The sequence below is a fragment of the Scyliorhinus torazame genome, chromosome 20, assembly GCF_047496885.1.
Source record: "Scyliorhinus torazame isolate Kashiwa2021f chromosome 20, sScyTor2.1, whole genome shotgun sequence".
NCBI lineage: Eukaryota > Metazoa > Chordata > Chondrichthyes > Carcharhiniformes > Scyliorhinidae > Scyliorhinus > Scyliorhinus torazame.
Genome location: NC_092726.1, coordinates 104160062 through 104172079, shown reverse-complemented (window position 1 = coordinate 104172079; position 12018 = coordinate 104160062).

The window sequence follows — 12018 nt, the reverse complement described above, 5'->3', positions numbered from 1 at the left end:
GTTCCTTTCTGTGTCTGTGTCTCCGTCTGTGTCTGTGTCTCTGTCTGTATCTCTCTCTCTGTGTATGTGTATCTGTGTGTGACTCTGTCTCTGTCTCTTTCTCTGCCTGTGTTTGTGTCTGTCTCTGTATCTCTGTCTGTGTCTGTGTCTGTGTCCCTGCCACTGTCTGTCTCTGTGTCCGTCCCTGTCTCTGTATCTCTGTTTGTGTGTGTGTCTCTGTCTGTGTCACTGTCTCTGTCTGTTTCTGTGATTGTCTCTGCCTATGTCTCTGTTCCTATCTGTGCCTGTGTCTCCGTCTGCTTCTTTGTCTCTGCCTATGTCTGTATCTGTGTCTCTGTCTGTATCTTTCTCTGTGTGCCTGTGTATCTGTCTGTGACTCTGCCTCTGTCTCTTTCTCTGCCTATGTTTGTGTCTGTCTCTGTATCTCTGTCTGTGTCTGTGTCCCTGCCACTGTCTGTGTCTGTGTCTGTCTTTGTATCTCTGTATGTGTCTGTGTCTGTGTCTCTGTCACTGTCTGTATCGGTGTTTGTGACTCTGTCTATGTCTCTGTCTGTGTCTCTGTCTGGGTCTCTGCCTATGTTTCTGTCTGGGTCTCTGTCTGGGTCTCATTTTCTATCTGTGTCTTTGTCTCTGTCTGTGTCTCTGCCTCTGTCTGTGTCTGTGTATCTGTCTGTGTCTGTGACTTTGTCTGTGACTCTGTCTCTGCCTGGATCTGTGACTCTGTCTGTGTTTATGCCTGTGTCTGTGCCTCTGTATCTGTCTGTGCCTGTGTCTCTGTCTTTATCTCTGTCTGTGTCTGTCTCCGATTATGTCTCTGTCTGTGTATCTGTCTGTGTCTCTGTCTGTGCCTGTGTCTCCGTCTGTAATTCTGTCTCTGAGACTGTCTGTGTCTCTGTCTGCATCTCCATCTGTGTCTTTGTCTCTGTCTATGTGTGTGTCTGTGTCTCTGTCTGCACCTCTCTCTCTGTGTCTGTGTCTCTGTCCGTGTCTCAGTGTCTGTGTCGGTGTCTCTATCTGTGTCTCAGTCTGTGTATCTGTCTGTGTCTCTGTCTATGTCTGTGTCTCATTCTCCGTCTGTGTTTGTGTCTGTCTCTGTCTCTCTGCCTGAGTCTCTGTCCGTGTCCGTGACTCTGTCTGTGTCTGGCCCTGTCTCTGTATCTCTGCCTGTGTCTATGTCTCTGTCTTTGTCACTGCCTCTGTCTATGCCTGTGTGTGTGTCTGTGTCTATGTCTCTGCCTGTTTCTGTGATTGTCTCTGTCTGTGTCTGTGTCTCTGTCTGTATCTCTCTCTCTGTGTATCTGCCTGTGTCTCTTTCTCTGTCTGTGTCTCTTTCTCTGCCTGTGTTTGTGTCTGTCTATGTATCTCTGTCTGTGTCTGTGTCCCTGCCTCTGTCTGTGTCTGTGCCTGTGCCTGTGACTCTGTCTGTAATTCGGCCTCTGAAACTGTCTTTGTCTCTGTCTGTGTCTCCGTCTGTGTCTTTGTCTCTGTCTGTGTCTGTGTCTCTGTCTGTATCTCTATCTCTGTGTCTGTGTCTCAGTGTCTGTGTCTCAGTATCTATGTCGGTGTCTCTGTCTGTGTCTCTGTCTGTATAGCTGTCTGTGTCTCTGTCTGTGCCTGTGTCTCATTCTCTGTCTGTGTTTGTGTCAGTCTCTGTATCTCTGTCCGTGCCTCTGCCTGTGTCCCTGACTCTGTCTGTGTCTCAGTCTGTCCCTATCTCTGTATCTCTGTCTGTGTCTATGTCTCTCTCTGTGCCACTGCCTCGGTCTGTGTACCAGACTCTGTCTGTGTCTGTGTCTGTCTCTGTATCTCTGTCTGTGTCTCTGTCTGTGTCACAGCATCTGTCAGTGTCTGTGTGTGTGCCTCTGTCTGTGTCTCTGTCTCTGTCATTTTCTGTGATTGTCTGTGTCTGTGTCTCTGTTCCTATCTGTGTCTGTGTCTCCGTCTGTGCCTTTGTCTCTGCCTATGTCAGTGTCTGTGTCTCTGTCTGTATCTCTCTCTCTGTGTATGTGTATCTGTGTGTGTCTCTGACTCTGTCTGTGTCTATTTCTCTGTCTGTGTTTGTGTCTGCCTCTGAATCTCTGTCTGTGTCTCTGTATGTGTCCCTGCCTCTGTCTGTGACTGTGTCTGTCCCTGTCTCTGTATCTCTGTCTGTGCCTGTGTCTCTGTCTGTGTCACTGTCTCTGTCTGTTTCTGTGATTGTCTCTGCCTATGTCTCTGTTCCTAACTGTGCCTGTGTCTCCGTCTGCTTCTTTGTCTCTGCCTATGTCTGTATCTGTGTCTCTGTCTGTATCTCTCTCTGTGTGCCTGTGTATCTGTCTGTGACTCCGCCTCTGTCTCTTTCTCTGCCTGTGTTTGTGTCTGTCTCTGTATCTCTGTCTGTGTCTGTGTCCCTGCCACTGTCTGTGTCTGTGTCTGTCTTTGTATCTCTGTATGTGTCTGTGTCTGTGTCTCTGTCACTGTCTGTATCGGTGTTTGTGACTCTGTCTATGTCTCTGTCTGGGTCTCTGTCTGGGTCTCTGCCTGTTTCTGTCTGGGTCTCTGTCTGGGTCTCATTTTCTATCTGTGTCTTTGTCTCTGTCTGTGTCTCTGCCTCTGTCTGTGTCTGTGTATCTGTCTGTGTCTGTGACTTTGTCTGTGACTCTGTCTCTGCCTGGATCTGTGACTCTGTCTGTGTTAATGCCTCTGTCTGTGCCTCTGTATCTGTCTGTGCCTGTGTCTCTGTCTTTATCTCTGTCTGTGTCTGTCTCCGATTATGTCTCTGTCTGTGTATCTGTCTGTGTCTCTGTCTGTGCCTGTGTCTCCGTCTGTAATTCTGTCTCTGAGACTGTCTGTGTCTCTGTCTGCATCTCCATCTGTGTCTTTGTCTCTGTCTATGTGTGTGTCTGTGTCTCTGTCTGCACCTCTCTCTCTGTGTCTGTGTCTCTGTCCGTGTCTCAGTGTCTGTGTCGGTGTCTCTATCTGTGTCTCAGTCTGTGTATCTGTCTGTGTCTCTGTCTATGTCTGTGTCTCATTCTCCGTCTGTGTTTGTGTCTGTCTCTGTCTCTCTGCCTGAGTCTCTGTCCGTGTCCGTGACTCTGTCTGTGTCTGGCCCTGTCTCTGTATCTCTGCCTGTGTCTATGTCTCTGTCTTTGTCACTGCCTCTGTCTATGCCTGTGTGTGTGTCTGTGTCTATGTCTCTGCCTGTTTCTGTGATTGTCTCTGTCTGTGTCTGTGTCTCTGTCTGTATCTCTCTCTCTGTGTATCTGCCTGTGTCTCTTTCTCTGTCTGTGTCTCTTTCTCTGCCTGTGTTTGTGTCTGTCTATGTATCTCTGTCTGTGTCTGTGTCCCTGCCTCTGTCTGTGTCTGTGCCTGTGCCTGTGACTCTGTCTGTAATTCGGCCTCTGAAACTGTCTTTGTCTCTGTCTGTGTCTCCGTCTGTGTCTTTGTCTCTGTCTGTGTCTGTGTCTCTGTCTGTATCTCTATCTCTGTGTCTGTGTCTCAGTGTCTGTGTCTCAGTATCTATGTCGGTGTCTCTGTCTGTGTCTCTGTCTGTATAGCTGTCTGTGTCTCTGTCTGTGCCTGTGTCTCATTCTCTGTCTGTGTTTGTGTCAGTCTCTGTATCTCTGTCCGTGCCTCTGCCTGTGTCCCTGACTCTGTCTGTGTCTCAGTCTGTCCCTATCTCTGTATCTCTGTCTGTGTCTATGTCTCTCTCTGTGCCACTGCCTCGGTCTGTGTACCAGACTCTGTCTGTGTCTGTGTCTGTCTCTGTATCTCTGTCTGTGTCTCTGTCTGTGTCACAGCATCTGTCAGTGTCTGTGTGTGTGCCTCTGTCTGTGTCTCTGTCTCTGTCATTTTCTGTGATTGTCTGTGTCTGTGTCTCTGTTCCTATCTGTGTCTGTGTCTCCGTCTGTGCCTTTGTCTCTGCCTATGTCAGTGTCTGTGTCTCTGTCTGTATCTCTCTCTCTGTGTATGTGTATCTGTGTGTGTCTCTGACTCTGTCTGTGTCTATTTCTCTGTCTGTGTTTGTGTCTGCCTCTGAATCTCTGTCTGTGTCTCTGTATGTGTCCCTGCCTCTGTCTGTGACTGTGTCTGTCCCTGTCTCTGTATCTCTGTCTGTGCCTGTGTCTCTGTCTGTTTCACTGCCTCTGTCTGTGCCTGTGTCTCTGTCTCTGTCTGTATCTCTGTTTGTGTCTCTGTCTGTGGCTCTGTCTGGGTCACTTCCTGGGTCTCTGTCTGTGTTTCTGTCTGTGTCTCTGGCTGTGTCTCTGCCTCTGTCTGTGTCTGTATCTGAGTCTCTGTCTGGGTCTGTGTCTATGTCACTGTCTGTGTCTCTGTCTGTGCCCATGTCTATGTCTAAGTCTCTGTCTGTGTCTCAGGCTGTACCTCTGTCGGTGTCTCGGTGTCTGTCTGTATCTGTGTCTGTGTCTCTGTCTGTTTCTGTGATTGTCTGTGCCTGTGTATCTGTTCCTATATGTGTCTGTGTCTCTGTCTGTGTCTCTGTCTGTGTCTCTGCCTCTGTCTGTGTCTGAGTCTGTATCCCTGTTTGTGTCTGTGTCTCTGTCTTTGTCTGTGCCTGTGTCTCTGTCTGTAATACTGTCTCTCACACTGTCTGTGTCTCCGTCTGTGTCTTTGTCTCTGTCTGTGTCTGTATCTCTGTCTGTGCCTCTGCCTGTGTCCCTGACTCTGACTGTGTCTCAGTCTGTCCCTGTATCTGTATCTCTGTCTGTGTCTCTGCCTGTGTCACTGCCTTTGTCTGCGTTTGCGTCTGTGTCGCTGTCTGTGTCTGTGCCTGTCTCTCTGTCTGTGTCTCTTTCTCTGTCTGTGTTTGTGCCTGTCTCTGTATCTCTGTCTGTGTCTCTGTCTGTGTCCCTGCATCTGGCTGTGCCTGTGTCTGACTCTGTATCTCTGATAGTGTCTGTTTCTGTTTTTGTCTCTGTCTGTGTCTCTGTCTGCGTTTCTGTCAGTGTCTCTGTCTGTGTATCTGCCTGTGTATCTGTCTCTGCCTGTCTCTCTGTCTGTGTCTCTTTCTCTGTCCTTGTTTGTGTCTGTCTCTGTATCTCTGTGTTTGTCTCTGTCTGTGTCACTGTCTGTGTCTGTGTCTGTGTCTCTGTTCCTATCTGTGTCTGTGTCTCTGTCTGTATCTCTGCCTCTGTCTGGTTCTCTGTCTGTGTCTCAGTCTGTATCTGTGTTTGTGTCTGTGTCTCTGTCTTTGTCTGTGTCTGTGTCTCTGTCTGTGATGTTGTCTCTGTCTGTGGCTGTGTTTCAGTCTGTGTCCATGTCTGTGTCTGTGTCTCTTTCTCTGCCTGTGTCTGTGTTTGTGCCAGTGTCTCTGCCTCTGTCTGTGCCGGTGTCTGTGTCTCAGTCTATGTTTCTGTCTATGTCTCTGTCTGTGTCTCTGACTGTGTCTCAGGTTGTGTCTGTGTCTCTTTCTGTGTCGATCTCTCTGTCTGGGTCTGGGTCTCTTTCTGTGTCTATGTCTGTGTCTCTGTTTTGCCTGTGTCTGTGTCTCTGTCTCGGTCTGTATCTGTATTCTGTCTGTGCCTGCGCCTCTGTGCCTCTGTCTCTGTCTGTGTCTCTGACTGTGTCTCAGGTTGTGTCTGTGTCTCTTTCTGTGTCGATCTCTCTGTCTGGGTCTGGGTCTCTTTCTGTGTCTATGTCTGTGTCTCTGTTTTGCCTGTGTCTGTGTCTCTGTCTCGGTCTGTATCTGTATTCTGTCTGTGCCTGCGCCTCTGTGCCTCTGTCTGTGTGTGTCTCTCTCTGTATGTGTCTCTAACTGTGTCTCCGCCTATGTCTGTGTCTGTGTCTCTTTCTATGTCTCTGCCTGTGTCTCTGCCTGTGTCACTGCCTTTGTCTGCGTTTGCGTCTGTGCCTGTGCCTGTCTCTCTGTCTGTGTCTCTTTCTCTGTCTGTGTTTGTGCCTGTCTCTGTATCTCTGTCTGTGTCTCTGTCTGTGTCCCTGCATCTGTCTGTGCCTGTGTCTGACTCTGTATCTCTGATAGTGTCTGTTTCTGTTTTTGTCTCTGCCTGTGTCTCTGTCTGCGTTTCTGTCAGTGTCTCTGTCTGTGTATCTGCCTGTGTATCTGTCTCTGCCTGTCTCTCTGTCTGTGTCTCTTTGTCTGTCCGTGTTTGTGTCTGTCTCTGTATCTCTGTTTTTGTCTCTGTCTGTGTCATTGTCTGTGTTTGTGTCTGTGTCTCTGTCTTTGTCTGTGCCTGTGTCTCTGTCTTTGATGTTGTCTCTGTCTGTGGCTGTGTCTGTGTTTCTGTCTGTTTCCATGTCTGTGTCTGTGTCCCTTTCTCTGCCTGTGTCTGTGTTTGTGTCAGTGTCTCTGCCTCTGTCTGTGCCGGTGTCTGTGTCTCAGTCTATGTTTCTGCCTGTGTCTCTGTCTATGTCTCTGTCTGTGTCTCTGACTGTGACTCAGGTTGTGTCTGTGTCTCTTTCTGTGTCGATCTCTCTGTCTGGGTCTAGGTCTATTTCTGTGTCTATGTCTGTGTCTCTGTTTTGCCTGTGTCTGTGTCTCTGTCTCGGTCTGTGTCTGTATTCTGTCTGTGCCTGCGCCTCTGTGCCTCTGTCTGTGTGTGTCTCTGTCTGTATGTGTCTCTAACTGTGTCTCCGCCTATGTCTCTGTCTGTGTCTCTTTCTATGTCTCTGTCTGTGTCTCTGCCTGTGTCACTGCCTTTGTCTGCGTTTGCGTCTGTGTCTGTGTCTGTGCCTGTCTCTCTGTTTGTGTCTCTTTCTCTGTCTGTGTTTGTGCCTGTCTCTGTATCTCTGTCTGTGTCTCTGTCTGTGTCCCTGCATGTGTCTGTGCCTGTGTCTGACTCTGTATCTCTGATAGTATCTGTTTCTGTTTTTGTCTCTGTCTGTGTCTCTGTCTGCGTTTCTGTCAGTGTCTCTGTCTGTGTATCTGCCTGTGTATCTGTCTCTGCCTGTCTCTCTGTCTGTGTCTCTTTCTCTGTCCGTGTTTGTGTCTGTCTCTGTATCTGTTTTTGTCTCTGTCTGTGTCACTGTCTGTGTCTGTGTCTGTGTCTGTGTCTCTGTTCCTATCTGTGTCTGTGTCTCTGTCTGTGTCTCTGCCTCTGTCTGGTTCTCTGTCTGTGTCTCAGTCTGTATCTGTGTTTGTGTCTGTGTCTCTGTCTTTGTCTGTGTCTGTGTCTCTGTCTGTGATGTTGTCTCTGTCTGTGGCTGTGTCTGTGTTTCAGTCTGTGTCCATGTCTGTGTCTGTGTCTCTTTCTCTGCCTGTGTCTGTGTTTGTGCCAGTGTCTCTGCCTCTGTCTGTGCCGGTGTCTGTGTCTCAGTCTATGTTTCTGTCTATGTCTCTGTCTGTGTCTCTGACTGTGTCTCAGGTTGTGTCTGTGTCTCTTTCTGTGTCGATCTCTCTGTCTGGGTCTGGGTCTCTTTCTGTGTCTATGTCTGTGTCTCTGTTTTGCCTGTGTCTGTGTCTCTGTCTCGGTCTGTATCTGTATTCTGTCTGTGCCTGCGCCTCTGTGCCTCTGTCTCTGTCTGTGTCTCTGACTGTGTCTCAGGTTGTGTCTGTGTCTCTTTCTGTGTCGATCTCTCTGTCTGGGTCTGGGTCTCTTTCTGTGTCTATGTCTGTGTCTCTGTTTTGCCTGTGTCTGTGTCTCTGTCTCGGTCTGTATCTGTATTCTGTCTGTGCCTGCGCCTCTGTGCCTCTGTCTGTGTGTGTCTCTCTCTGTATGTGTCTCTAACTGTGTCTCCGCCTATGTCTGTGTCTGTGTCTCTTTCTATGTCTCTGCCTGTGTCTCTGCCTGTGTCACTGCCTTTGTCTGCGTTTGCGTCTGTGTCTGTGCCTGTCTCTCTGTCTGTGTCTCTTTCTCTGTCTGTGTTTGTGCCTGTCTCTGTATCTCTGTCTGTGTCTCTGTCTGTGTCCCTGCATCTGTCTGTGCCTGTGTCTGACTCTGTATCTCTGATAGTGTCTGTTTCTGTTTTTGTCTCTGCCTGTGTCTCTGTCTGCGTTTCTGTCAGTGTCTCTGTCTGTGTATCTGCCTGTGTATCTGTCTCTGCCTGTCTCTCTGCCTGTGTCTCTTTGTCTGTCCGTGTTTGTGTCTGTCTCTGTATCTCTGTTTTTGTCTCTGTCTGTGTCATTGTCTGTGTTTGTGTCTGTGTCTCTGTCTTTGTCTGTGCCTGTGTCTCTGTCTTTGATGTTGTCTCTGTCTGTGGCTGTGTCTGTGTTTCTGTCTGTGTCCATGTCTGTGTCTGTGTCCCTTTCTCTGCCTGTGTCTGTGTTTGTGTCAGTGTCTCTGCCTCTGTCTGTGCCGGTGTCTGTGTCTCAGTCTATGTTTCTGCCTGTGTCTCTGTCTATGTCTCTGTCTGTGTCTCTGACTGTGACTCAGGTTGTGTCTGTGTCTCTTTCTGTGTCGATCTCTCTGTCTGGGTCTAGGTCTATTTCTGTGTCTATGTCTGTGTCTCTGTTTTGCCTGTGTCTGTGTCTCTGTCTCGGTCTGTGTCTGTATTCTGTCTGTGCCTGCGCCTCTGTGCCTCTGTCTGTGTGTGTCTCTGTCTGTATGTGTCTCTAACTGTGTCTCCGCCTATGTCTCTGTCTGTGTCTCTTTCTATGTCTCTGTCTGTGTCTCTGCCTGTGTCACTGCCTTTGTCTGCGTTTGCGTCTGTGTCTGTGTCTGTGCCTGTCTCTCTGTTTGTGTCTCTTTCTCTGTCTGTGTTTGTGCCTGTCTCTGTATCTCTGTCTGTGTCTCTGTCTGTGTCCCTGCATGTGTCTGTGCCTGTGTCTGACTCTGTATCTCTGATAGTATCTGTTTCTGTTTTTGTCTCTGTCTGTGTCTCTGTCTGCGTTTCTGTCAGTGTCTCTGTCTGTGTATCTGCCTGTGTATCTGTCTCTGCCTGTCTCTCTGTCTGTGTCTCTTTCTCTGTCCGTGTTTGTGTCTGTCTCTGTATCTGTTTTTGTCTCTGTCTGTGTCACTGTCTGTGTCTGTGTCTGTGTCTGTGTCTCTGTTCCTATCTGTGTCTGTGTCTCTGTCTGTGTCTCTGCCTCTGTCTGGTTCTCTGTCTGTGCCTCAGTCTGTATCTGTGTTTGTGTCTGTGTCTCTGTCTTTGTCTGTGCCTGTGTCTCTGTCTGTGATTTTGTCTCTGTCTGTGGCTGTGTCTGTGTTTCTGTCTGTGTCCATGTCTGTGTCTGTGTCTCTTTCTCTGCCTGTGTCTGTGTTTGTGTCAGTGTCTCTGCCTCTGTCTATGCCTGTGTCTGTGTCTCAGTCTATGTTTCTGCCTGTGTCTCTGTCTATGTCTCTGTCTGTGTCTCTGACTGTGTCTCAGGTTGTGTCTGTGTCTCTTTCTGTGTCGATCTCTCTGTCTGGGTCTGGGTCTCTTTCTGTGTCTATGTCTGTGTCTCTGTTTTGCCTGTGTCTCTGTCTCGGTCTGTGTCTGTATTCTGTCTGTGCCTGTGCCTCTGTGCCTCTGTCTGTGTGTGTCTCTCTCTGTATGTGTCTCTAACTGTGTCTCCGCCTATGTCTCTGTCTGTGTCTCTTTCTATGTCTCTGTCTGTGTCTCAGTCTGTGTCACTGTTTCTGCCTGTGTCTCTGCCTGTATCTGTGTCTCTCTCTATCGCTGTCTGTCTCTCTGCCTGTGATTCTGTCTGTGTTTCTGTCTGTTTCTCTGTCTCTGTCTGTGTCACTGTCTGAGTCTCTCTGTGTGCCTGTGCCTCTATGTGTGTCTATGTCTCTGTCGCTGACTGTTTCTCTGACAGTGTCTGTGTCGCTGTCTGTGTCCCTGTCTGTGCGTGTGTCTGTGTCTCAATCATAATCTCTGTCTGTGTCTATGTCTCTGACTGTGTCTCTGTGTACGTCTGTGTCTCTCTCTGTGTCTTTGTCGGTGTCTGTATCTGTGTCTCTGTCTCTGCATGCGTCTCGGTCTGGGTCTCAGTCTGTGTCTCAGTCTGTGTCTTTGAATCTGTCTGCGTATCTGCCTGTGTCTCTGCCTGTGTCACTGCTTGTGTCTATTTCTCTCTCTCTGTCTGTGTCTATGCCTATGTCTGTGTCTCTGTCTGTGTCTCTATTTGTGTCTCTGTCGGTGTCTCTGTCTAGGTCTGTGTCCCTGTCTGTGCCTGTCTATCTGTCTGTGTCTCTGTATGTGTCTGTGACTTTGCCTGTGTCACTGTCTCTGACTGGATCGGTGACTCTGTCTGTGTTTATGTCTGTGTCTGTGCCTCTGTATCTGTCTGTGCCTGTGTCTGTCTCTCTAACTCTGTGTGTCTCTGATTATGTCTCTGTCTGTGTAACTGTCTGTGTCTCTGTCTGTGCCTGTCCCTGTGTCTCTGTCTGTAATTCTGTCTCTGACACTGGCTGTGTCTCTGTCTGCGTCTCCATCTTTTTCTTTGTCTCTGTCTATGTCTGTGTCTGTGTCTCTGTTTGTATCTCTCTCTCTGTGTCTGTGTCTCTGTCTGCGTCTCAGTGTCTGTGTCGGTGTCCCTATCTGTGTCTCTGTTTGTGTCTGTGTCCCTGACTCTGCCTGTGTCTGTGTCTGTCCCTGTCTCTGTATCTCTGTCTGTGTGTGTGTCTCTGTCTGTGTCTCTGTCTCTGTCTGTTTCGGTGTCCCATCTGTGTCTCTGTTAGTGTCTGTGTCTGTGTCCCTGACTCTGTCTGTGTCTGTCCCTGTCTCTGTATCTCTGTCTGTGTGTGTCTCTCTGTTTGTGTCTCTGTCTCTGTCTGTTTCTGTGATTGTCTCTGAATGTGTCTCTGTTCCTATCTGTGCCTGTGTCTCCGTCTGCTTCTTTGTCTCTGCCTATGTCTGTGTATCTGTCTGTATCTCTCTCTCTGTGCCTGTGTATCTGTCTGTGACTCTGTCTCCCTCTCTGACTCTGCCTCTGTCTCTTTCTCTGCCTGTGTTTGTGTCTGTCTCTGTATCTCTGTCTGTGTCTCTGTCTGTGTCCCTGCCTCTGTCTGTGTCTGTGTCTGTCTCTGTCTCTGTATCTCTGTATGTGTCTGTGTCTGTGTCTCTGTCACTGTCTGTATCGGTGTTTGTGACTCTGTCTATGTCTCTGTCTGGGTCTCTGTCTGGGTCTCTGCCTATGTTTCTGTCCGGGTCTCTGTCTGGGTCTCATTTTCTATCTGTGTCTTTGTCTCTGTCTGTGTCTCTGCCTCTGTCTGTGTCTGTGACTTTGTCTGTGTCTCTGTCTCTGCCTGGATCTGTGACTTTGTCTGTGTTTATGCCTGTGTCTGTGCCTCTGTTTCTGTCTGTGCCTGTGTCTCTGTCTTTATCTCTGTCTGTGTCTGTCTCCGATTATGTCTCTGTCTGTGTATCTGTCTGTGTCTCTGTCTGTGCCTGTGCCTGTGTCTCTGTCTGTAATTCTGTCTCTGACACTGTCTGTGTCTCTGTCTGCATCTCCATCTGTGTCTTTGTCTCTGTCTATGTGTGTGTCTCTGTCTCTGTCTGTACCTCTCTCTCTGTGCCTGTGTTTCTGTCCGTGTCTCAGTGTCTGTGTCGGTGTCTCTATCTGTGTCTCTGTCTGTGTATCTGTCTGTGCCTCTGTCTATGTCTGTGTCTCATTCTCCGTCCGTGTTTGTGTCTGTCTCTCTATCTGACTCTCTGTCTGTGTCCCTGACTCTGTTTGTGTCTGGCCCTACCTCTGTAGCGCTGTCTGTGTCTATGTCTCTGTCTGTGTCACTGCCTCTGCCTGTGCCTATGTGTGTGTCTGTGTCTGTCTGTTTCTGTGATTGACTCTGTCTGTGTTCCTATCTGTGTCTGTGTCTCCGTCTGTGTCTTTGTCTCTGTCTATGTCTGTGTCTGTGTCTCTGTCTGTATCTCTCTCTCTGTGTATCTGTCTGTGCCTCTTTCTCTGTCTGTGTCTCTTTCTCTGTCTGTGTTTGTGTCTGTCTATGTATCTCTGTCTGTGTCCCTGCCTCTGTCTGTGTCTGTGTCTGTCTCGGTAGCTCTGCCTGTGCCTGTGTCTCTGTCTGTGTCACGGCCTCTGTGTCTGTGCCTGTGCCGGTGTCTCTGTCTCTGTCTGTATCTGTGCTTGTGCCTCTGCCTGTGTCCCTGTCTCTGTCTGTTACTCTGTCTGGGTCTCTGTCTCTG